The sequence below is a fragment of the Oncorhynchus keta genome, unplaced genomic scaffold, assembly GCF_023373465.1.
Source record: "Oncorhynchus keta strain PuntledgeMale-10-30-2019 unplaced genomic scaffold, Oket_V2 Un_contig_398_pilon_pilon, whole genome shotgun sequence".
In the NCBI taxonomy this organism is placed as follows: Eukaryota; Metazoa; Chordata; class Actinopteri; order Salmoniformes; family Salmonidae; genus Oncorhynchus; species Oncorhynchus keta.
The window spans coordinates 47,178-58,279 of record NW_026287545.1 but is presented as its reverse complement, the minus strand read 5'-3'; the positions used below and the strand labels follow the sequence as shown (position 1 = coordinate 58,279).

Here is an 11,102-nt window from a genome sequence, read left to right as displayed (position 1 = left end):
ACACACACACACACACACACACACACTGATAGAGGAAAATATAGTTTAGATGATCAAATGTATACTTTAATGATTAGAACCATTCATGCTAATACTATATTTGTTATGATCTGAAAAGTATGGGTTCTTAATTGTACTGTTACTGAAAATGTAAGCAGAAATGAATTGTGTCTGTGTCTCCTGGGAAAGTTTTGAAGCAGGGATAAGATAGTACTTCAAACAGATAAGAATGTTTTGGTTGGATTCCATTAGCAGAGAGAAGTATATCCTTTAGGCAGGTTGGAATGTAGTTTATGAGGGGAGTGAAACTATCTCCAGGACTGAATACTGCGCCATTGTACGGCTGGGAGAGGGGGTGTAACTGATGACGTCATTTTATGTCTTCTTCAGATTTAAAATGTAATGTTCTTTGTATTTTGGGTCAGTACTCATCAAGAATAAATGCTGAACTTGTTTTTTAAGACTGGTCTCTTGCTAATTCATGCAAATGATAAACTTACAACTTATCATGAATTAGAAATGAGTGCGTATTTGATTGGCTTTGGTAATAAAACATAAGGGAATTTAAAAATTCCTCTATCAATTTGGTCCTTCGAGACGGATCTAAACATCTCTCTCTGTGCCTGGGGGTAGTAAGCTGGAAAATCGTGCACGGACGAGTTCGACTCGTTTTACTAAAGACCTGACCTCTGAATTGAGGTTAAAAATTGAAACAGGCCTGCGTATTACCACAGAGGACAGAGAGAGTGACTAGATACAACGAACATTGCTTTCCCAGTCGGCGATAAGGTCAGTATGTTTTATTCTTGATTAAGGGAGAATGATTTAAATTATCATAGAGTGATTTAAGTTGTTCTCAGTTTAAAAGTCAACTCTACAAATAGGCTATGCTTGGAGCGACATTGTAGTTCAAAGTCCTATAGAGAACAGGGATTACTGTATAGTTTTACAGTGATCACTGTATACGGGTGAAAACTAAATGTCAGAGTGAGCGATGAATGGACGGGGGGGGTCTTTCCCGGTTTTTAGTAGTCAGTGTTCTTGATAGTGAAAAGTGATCGTGTGGTTGAGGTTCCGTGGGAAGAAACGGAACAGGTGATTTTATGCCATCAGCTTTCAAGAATAGACACTGCAGGATTGGTTTTGGGACTGGCCTCGATCCATTTGTCTTCGGTCAACTTTACAAGTAGGCTGTATTTGGGGCGATATTTCAAGTTAAAAGTCCTAAAGGAACGAGGATTACTGTATACGGGTGAGTTAAATGTCAGATTGAACAATGTATCCAGCGGAGAGACGGAACAAGTGACCCCATAGATATATAGTAGATTATGGGGAACAATTGAGTTGCTTTTCCGTTGGTCATTTTCAATCAACTCTACAGATTAAGCTATATTTGGGGCGATATTTTAAGTTCAAAGTCCTATAGGAACATTGATCGCTGTATACGGGTGAAAACTAGTATCAGATTGAACGACGAGTGGACGGAGACTCTTGAGACTCCGTCTATTTGTCTTCGGTCAACCCTACAAATAGGCTGATTTGGAGCGGCAATCTTAGCAAAAGTCCTAAAGGAACAGTAATGTATCGTATACGGGTGAAACTTAATGTCAGGCTTCAGTAGATGAGGATCCCAATAAAATAGATATTAACCATAAGGTGTTAGATATTGGAATTACTAGGCGTAAGTAGATAAGGATTCAAATAAAGAGAAATTAACATAAAGGGTTGAAGATTGGAATTAGTAGGAGGGGCAGGAATTTACTATAATGGGTAGTAACCCTTCTAAACTGCTTTCTGAAGAGACGGAAGATTACCGTTATATGAAACAAAAAAGATAGAAGCAATGTAGATTTCTGTCCTAAATGGGGAAAAAGGTATGGTCTTGACGGATCCTGGTAAAACAAATACATAAGGAATGTGGTAATAATGTGAAAAATAAAAATACAAGATGTTTTAATTGTAACAAAATTGGGAGTGTAACACTCCACGAAAAAAATCATCAACAGGTTGTAATTTAACTGTGGGGAAGTCAGAGGCGACAATCGAGTAAAGAGAGGGAACTGAGGGAAAACTTTGGGCGTTTAAATTTGGGCTATTTTCTGTTGTCTAGATGTCGGAGTAACAAATACAATTAACTGTGAAAAAGGGGATAACGGAGAGATACAATACAATTCCAGCCTGCCTGGACGTTATGGCTATTTATGAATCAATTGACATGAGAAGTTTAACACAAAAACAGGGTACGTTAAATGTTAGGGTAAATTAAATTGAGAAGTTCGGTTGGGTTTACTCTGATTATAACTTAAAACTGAACTCAATCGGAATAGGGAATATATATTTTACAAAGGCGGGCAGATTTATGTCTATAGCCAAGCAAAGGAATTGCTAGACACTCAATGGGGCTATATAGTGCAGCGCTTTGGACTATAAATTAGGTAAGAATAGTTTAATCGTAAGAAGTTGTGATTGTTTTTCTGATTATTGATGTTTGGTTAAGGTAACGCCAGTGAATTTGAACAAAAAAGTAACGTATTCTAAAAACGATCTGGTTTCCGTTCTCATTGCGGGGAACAAATGAAAAGTCTTATCTTAAAGGGACAGTGCACGTAATCACAGTGGTTTGAGTGTATGACAGTGGGAAAAAATATTGTAGGACGACAATTCGAAGAGAGAAAAATAAATTACATGATACATCAAGAGATTTAAAACGAACGACGTGAAGGGATCATAAGAATTATTGGGTGTCGTTGTAGGAGTAAACATTTGGGTTAAGGGGATTTCCCTGTTCCCAGAGACAAGGCATTCTCTGCATTTTCGCTAATGCTGGTCTGAGTTGTAATTAGACAAGTGAATAACGTATTGGGAATAGAGTTGTAATTAAAATACTAAGTCAAAGACGAGACAGGTATTTAGAGCAAAATGGATTCTAAATGATAACAAAGAGACAATTATGATTTATGCCCATCGAAAAGATTTTATAAAATTGGCGAATTTAGAGATGATTGGTTGGGGTGGTAAATTATAATTCAGAATTTGAACAGATGTGACAAATTAGGTTTGGTTAATCGAACAATAATTATTTACAATTCATTTGAAGTCGCTACGAATTGGCAGATTGAGCGCTTGATGATGACGTCACTAGCACGACACTTTTGTCACCAGAAAACTGGCAATAACGGAGCAAACTGTATGGCTATTAGAGTGTGTATCGAGGCTTCGAGTAAACCTTTCAGAAGTTGAGATAAAAGTGTTTTGTTTATTTGTTTATTGGTTATAGTCAATTTTTGGGTTTGATTTAACTTAGTTGAACAGTGTGTTCTGGCGGGTTTAGGTAGAACTCTTTGTTCCGGAACGGATGAAAGTTACCCAAGATAAGTAAATTAAAGGAGCCATGAGAGAATGCGAATGCATATTTATTAAATATCGGGGATTAAATTACGGATTCCTTACACTGTGAAATGTATGACATTTGCGGCAGAGAGAAAAAGTAATGCATTGGATAATAATGTTATCGGGTTAATTGTATCTAAAGGTAGCATGGTCATTTAAGTAAACATATCCGTAGACGATGTTTAAAACTTATGATTAATGATTTGAGTCAAAGGGGAATTATCATTAGGTTTAGTTATAGTTCACTTATTGAGTTTCTGATTCAAAATAGCATTAGGGAATGATAGTTAGGGGTGTGGTGGCACACTTTAGAGGCCTCCTGGGATTATAACTTTGGGGAGAGAGCAGCTTTAAACGACCAAATTGAAAAAGGTCTGCAAATTATACACATGGAACAACTGTTAGAACTGTTTGTTTAGTGCAAGGGTATTTTAAAGAGACAGGCTCACATATGGAACCGTATGAGATGTTTTTTTATGGGTTTGAATTATACAGGTGACTATTTCTATTCAAAAGATAAAGGGTTCTTTATGCCTAATATGGTATGACCTTTTGACCTTATCATGACTGGCTCCCAAGGTCTGATCAGCCTCGGGGGAGAGTCATTTGTATAATGAATGGGGTCATATTGAGTTACTAGTATTAAGGTAAATTCATTAGAAATGAAGCAGTTTTGTTTGAGGGTTAGAATTACGGTTTGAACCGCAAATGAGAAAGTGGTTCAGGATTCTGTCTTATAACATTAGCTGTGAAGTTTTTTGAATGGGCTATTAGGGATTTGGTATTGTAACAGAGAGAAAGTCATATTTATCATTGAGAATAAATAGTGGAAGATAACATATTTAGAGCCAACAGGGCAGGGAAGAAATTGAGATATTTTTGTTTGGTTTTAACACTCGGTTACAGGAGTGTCAAAAGACGGGAGACATTACCTGTGTAATAGGGGAGGGTGTCCGTATGATAACCTACTTGGGACAGTTTTGGGACTGGAGAAGAGGATATCTTATAGCATAGGGGACCCCACAAAGGTGGATAGGCTTTCCATGATATGGGGGAAACCTGGGAGCACTGTTGAACTTTGTAAAGGTGATGAAATCCTACTAACCATCAAAACTATTAAGCTCTCTGATGCAGGCACTTGCACCCCCGGACTGCAAGGGACCGGGACAGACACGGTGGGTGTGTTTTCTATTAAGGTACTGCCAAAACCGGAGGTCTCAGACGGATCGGGCGGGGCCAGACACACTCCTCTATCACCCCTGGACCGAACCTGTCACCACTATGCTAAAAATCCCATTCAGGTAATTAATGTTAGACTATTCAGCTATTGATCAATGAGGCACGGAGACTGGTTTTGATGGTAGGGACAATTTGTGGCTGTCTTATACAGAATGGACTTGCTTAGAATATGCTTCTTGCTAGTCAGGGGAGTCTACAAATGTTCAGTGAACAATGTTGTACGTATATCCCTAATAACACTAGGCCAGATGGTAGTATATCTAAGGGCCTTAAATGGGCTTGATGCACTATCTGCTGAGATGAGGACCATGGCGGGGGTAGAGGAGTCTGACTGTCCACCCTGGTTGGGAGACTGGTTTGGTAAGTATACCGGTATGGTGGTTACTGGATTTCTGACCCTAATTCCTGTATTATTTACTGACTGAGGATGACCCATGTATGTTTGTTCTCCCTGTCGTGAAGGGTGGCATGGTGCCCACCTGATGCTGGATAAGAATAGCTGAGAGGACCAGATGGGGTATAAGAATGCTTTGTTCTGCTTTACTCTGTTTTCCAGGACCAAAGTTTTATTCCACACTTTGCAACACATATTAAACCCATGTTATTGTCAGATAGAATACTGAGGGTCCCCAAGGAGAGGGCTTGTTAGTGTAGGAAGGATTTTTAATATGGTTAGCATCTATTAGATTATAAGTTTTTAAATAGTATTATATTTAACAGGAATATAGGACATCTATGAGGAGTTAGGATTATTGTTGGGATTAAGATAGATTGATTAAGGAATTTGAAGAAAAGCCGCTCATAGACATTTTTTTTCTAAAAGAGGGTCCATGGGTTTGTAGTTCCCATGTAGTTCAAATTTGGAAAACATGAGAAACATACAGAGGAGCCCTCCCCCGCACCGCAGAGACCTTGAAGGTGGGAGAGCAGAGAAGTTAGAGGGGGCCAGGAAGAGCAAAGATAACATAGTGGGTAAATAAGTTACTAAATGGGTCAGAATGGGAGCTGTAGATAGAGGAGGTATTTGGCATAAAGGGAATCTACCTGTTTTACCTAAGTCACTGTTTAAATATGCTGCTGTATTGATACATGGGCAAAGCCATGTATCAACAGGGGGGATGGTAGGAATGGTTAAACAGCACTTTGTAGCATATGGAATAACTAACTATTTTAAAAACTTTTGCTCACGGTGTACTATATTGAATTAACTAAGAGTGAAAACAAGAAGTGTTGTTTAACAATAATTGATAAATATACCAAATGGGTAGAAGCGTTTCCTACATCCTCAGCAGACGCAGAAACAGTGGCTAGACCATTATGTCAGGAGATAATTCCGCGATTCGGATTACCAGAAAACTATTTATAGCGACAATGGTTCCCATTTTTTCTAATCAAGTAATTGATCATATAGGTCAGAAATTGGATATAAATATGAAGAAACATTGTTCTTATCACCCCCAAAGCGCTGGCCTTATCGAGAACATGAATCGATCGGTAAAAGGTCGATTAAGGAAAACACACCTAAGTACTGGAATGTACTGGGTAAAATGCCTGCCCATAGTGTTAATGACTATTAGAATAACCCCTGATAAGGAGGGGCTATCTCCATTTGAGAAGGTTTTTGGTAGACCCTATAGAATGTCCCAATTAGGGCGATTGGAGGAAGCAAATGTAGAAATAGAAAGCAGTATGGTGGAACACATGAGGAGGTGGTTCATTAATCAAACACGTATGTCAAAAGTTTTATGCCCAGCAGGAGAACTACAGAGGGAGGTGGCACACGAGATTCAACCAGGAGACTGGATCTGGATCCGATCACTGAAGATAAAAAAAAATGGAAGCAGCCTCGGTGGGAGGGACCATTCCAAGTACTACTGGTGACTGCCTTCGCTGTGAGAATAGCCGAAAGAGCTACCTGGGTACATGTCACACATTGTAAGAGGGTGGGTCATACTGGCACTGTCGAGCGGTCACAGGAGGAGGAGAGGAACCGTGACCCATATGGAACGGGGGTCAAACTCCTTCTGAAGATTCCCTATACCTGACCTTTCCCCAGCTGTGAGCGTTCATAGAAGTGAAGTGATGGCTTGGCCTCTGGCTGTTGATATGTTCTCGGGGAGAGGGTGGGGCTTCACGTGTGCACTGACCGTCCTGAGCTGTTTTATTGTGGGGGCCATATTCCTGATTCACCATGATCCCCGGAAAGTGCCAAAGAGGATAATTTGACTCATGTGCTAGATGAGGGAAATGGGATGTTACCTAAGATTCTCAGAAGGTCACTGAAACAAAATAGTAAGGAAGTGAGGGTGGAATTGGGCAAGGATCTCTCAGTAAAATTTTGTGTAGATCAATTGGGGTCTTTCACCCCTTGGCAGTCTAGAACCATGGGACTCTATGGGAAATATTTGTGTAAATCATCCTGTAGGTCGTGGAGCCAGGTCATAGCTCACACTGAAAGAGATGGCTATGTAAACCCATACACTCAATTTGGTTGGAATGGATTCAATATACGGCCAGATCAGTGGCTAAAGATGAATGTTATGCAAAACCACAGTTAACAACTATCCCTTTCCCACTGAACGGAATTAATTCCCCTAAGGGAATGGCATGTATGGTAAAGCTGTTCATGAAAGCAGGAATGCCAAGTAATGATAGCTGTATTGATTTACACTATTTATATCTCCAGGTTCCATTTAAATCAAGACTTCCTCCCTTTACCGTGACAAGAGGAGAATATTACTGTTTGGCCAGATACAGTACACACGGGAAATACGTGGGGGAAGTTGGTACCTGCAATAAGACAGAGAATATTACCACTGACGAGAACATGTCTGATTTGACAGGCTGGTTGAACTCTGGAGATTTCAAAATGTTGAAGGTGGCCAGGGCTGACATAGTGGTCCTTCTGTAGCTCAGTTGGTAGAGCATGGCGCTTGTAACGCCAGGGTAGTGGGTTCGATTCCCGGGACCACCCATACGTAGAATGTATGCACACATGACTGTAAGTCGCTTTGGATAAAAGCGTCTGCTAAATGGCATATATATCTGGTGGTTGTGCGGGGGAATGAATTTGTGGCCGGTATTACCGACTGATTGGACTGGACTATGTGCTCTAGTACATATAGGAATGCCTTTTACACTCATACAACACCAAGACATGAAGTTAGTCAAACGAGAGAGAAGGGATGCTCCATCGGGGTCTTTTGACGACAGAGTATATATTGATAACATTGGGGTTCCACGAGGGTGCCGGATGAGTTCAAGGCAAGAAATCAGATACTAGCAGGATTAGAGTCAAGTATTTTTTGGTGGTCTACTCTCAATAAGAATGTAGACTGGATTAATTATATTTATTATAATCAACAGCGCTTTATCAATTATTCCAGAGATGCGATTAAAGGGTTGGCAGAACAGACTGAAGCAACCAGTCTGATGGCTTGGCAGAATAGAATTGCATTGGATATGTTATTGGCTGAAAAGGGAGGAGTATGTGTGATCTTCGGGAACATGTGTTGTACTTTCATCCCGAATGACACAGCTCCGGACGGATCTGTGACCAAAGCCTTAGCTGGTTTGACCACCCTGGCTCACGAGTTGGCAGAAAACTCTGGGGTGGATCCTTCCCTGACTAATTGGTTTGATAGTACATTTGGAAAATGGAAAAGTGTTGTAATCACGGTGTTTTGGGCTGTATCTACCTGTATGACTGTTTTAATTTTATGCGGCTGTTGTCTAATTCCCTGTGTGCGAGGCCTTGTTTCCAGGACTCTGGAAAGATCAATGACCCAACAGATGGTGCGTTATGGGCCGTTTCCAGATTCTGACCTGTGGAGGACTGAAGGCATGTCTACAGAGGAAGTGGACGAATCCGGATCTGTCATTTGTGGGGAATTTATGTTTGATGAGGCTAGTGTTGAGATAAAGGGGAATTAGATTGTAATTGGTTTCCATGATTAAACTGTTTTTTTAATGAAGGTCGTGACGAAAATCCGGAAGGAAGAGTTATGATTCTGATGTAGATTTAAAAACAGTTGGAGTTAAGGTTAGAATTGATTAATGAAATGTGGAGAGTTGGATAAACATTTATAATTGATTTGTTGATTATTTGTCTATTCATATGATAATCTGATAAACCTCTATAAAAAGGTTAGATAAGTTCGTTTATACTTTCATTTTTTATGATTAAATAAAACTAGATGTAGAATTGAATGTATAATATTTGATCAAAGGGAGGATTGATAGAGGAAAATATGTTTGAAATGACTAATTATGTATACATTCCAATCAGAAACTGACTAGTGCGAATGCTATAATGTACTGTCCCTCTTGCTCCCTTTCACAATTGTATATAATGTAGTCAAGAAGTTTAGTAACAATGAAGGTCTGTTCTTTAAGTTCATTCAGTTGTACAAATCTCCAGGTGGTGGGAACGGGCCATCTCCAAAATGGTCGGGAATGTTGATTTATGCTGACTGGCCTTGACTTCGTGCTGATAACGCGGAGGCTTGAGAATTAGAGGGGCCCTCTGTTTGTGAAATGGAAAGTTTGGAAAACGCTGACGTCATTTTCAGTTTATAACCTGTGGTAATGTGTGTGAGCATTTAGTACTCATCAAGAATAAATGCTGAACTTGTTTTTTAAGACTGGTCTCTTGCTAATTCATGCAAATGATAAACTTACAACTTATCATGAATTAGAAATGAGTGCGAATTTGATTGGCTTTGGTAATAAAACATAAGGGAATTTAAAAATTCCTCTATCATTTTTTTATGCCTAAAATCCGGTGTTTCTCTGCCAAAGGGGTTTGCTGTATTTCAGTCATCTGTGATGTATATAAAGTGTAATATTGGGGTGAAAAACCCCCAAATGGAATCCATTTCAACTCCATATCTGACATGGTACAGGTGTCTTCTTTCTTTAAGCCCAGAACCATGTGTTTGAGGTGATACCTTTGTTTCAGAGTAGATTTGGTTAAGACTTCCAAGAAACACTGTGTGACCCTGATTCAGACCACTGCATTTCCAGGTTAATCATTAAAAACAACACCGTATGAACAACTAGCTGTTTCCAGGACCAGTGATTCAAGTCTGAGTATCTGTCCCAAAGTGGCACCCTGTTCCCTATATAGTGCACTACTTTGACCAGGGCCCATAGGGCTGTGTGGTGCATTATGGGGAATAGTAGTGCACTACTTTAGACCAAAGCTCTATAACACCCTATTGCCTACATAGTGTAGTACACTACTTTAGACCAGAGCTCTATAAAACCCTATTCCCTACATACTGTGGTACACTACTTTAGACCAGAGCTCTATAACACCCTATTCCCTACATACTGTGGTACACTACTTTAGACCAGAGCTCTATAACACCCTATTCCCTACATAGTGTAGTACACTACTTTGACCAGAGCTCTATAACACCCTATTCCCTACATAGTGTAGTGCACTACTTTGACCAGAGCTCTATAACACCCTATTCCCTACATAGTGTAGTGCACTACTTTAGACCAGAGCTCTATAACACCCTATTCCCTACATACTGTAGTACACTACTTTGACCAGAGCTCTATAACACCCTATTCCCTACATAGTACACTACTTTAGACCAGAGCTCTATAACACCCTATTCCCTACATACTGTGGTACACTACTTTAGACCAGAGCTCTATAACACCCTATTCCCTACATAGTGTAGTACACTACTTTAGACCAGAGCTCTATAACACCCTATTCCCTACATACTGTGGTACACTACTTTAGACCAGAGCTCTATAACACCCTATTGCCTACATAGTGCACTACTTTGACCAGAGCTCTATAAAAAACAACTGTGACGCTTACATGGCAAAGAGCCACTAACAAAGTTAACTTCCCACACTGAAAGAAGGGAAAGGGGCTACCTAAGTATGGATCCCAATCAGAGACAATGATACACAGCTGTCCCTGAACCATACCCAGCCAAAACTTAGAAATAAAGAAACGTAGAAAACAAAACATAGAATGCCCACCCCACATCACACCCTGTCCAAACCAATCAGAGACAACAATACACAGCTGTCCCTGAACCATACCCAGCCAAAACATAGAAATAAAGAAACGTAGAAAACAAAACATAGAATGCCCACCCCACATCACACCCTGACCAAAGCAAATAGAGACATAAAAAGGATGACTGAGTGTTATCCAGTCTTCTCTCTCTCTCTCTCTCTCTGCCACAATGATGGGATTGTTTTGTGACCATGAATGTAAGAATGACAAACTAACAAAAACTGTTTATTTGTCTTCCTCTAGTGGCAGGTTGTGATAATGTCTGTAGTATCTCCCTCTGTCTCTTCGCGCCTCTCTCCGTCTCCACACTCCCCTCTCTCTCACAAACATAGACTCTGACCTACCCAATGAGCCAGAATGGTTAAAGAATCCCCCCCCCCTATGTCTCTCTCTCACTCTCTCTCACTCCTTCTCTCTCTTTCTC

At 40.0% G+C, this 11,102-nt stretch overlaps 1 long non-coding RNA gene across 1 annotated transcript; it reads left to right on the top strand.

Moving 5' to 3' along the window:
- Positions 1–30: 30 nt before the first annotated feature.
- LOC127924399 (uncharacterized) lies at positions 31–9,270 on the top strand. The gene is made up of 2 exons (XR_008117811.1): positions 31–1,186; positions 6,371–9,270. It is a non-coding gene; the product is annotated as an uncharacterized LOC127924399 (long non-coding RNA).
- Positions 9,271–11,102: the final 1,832 nt, after the last annotated feature.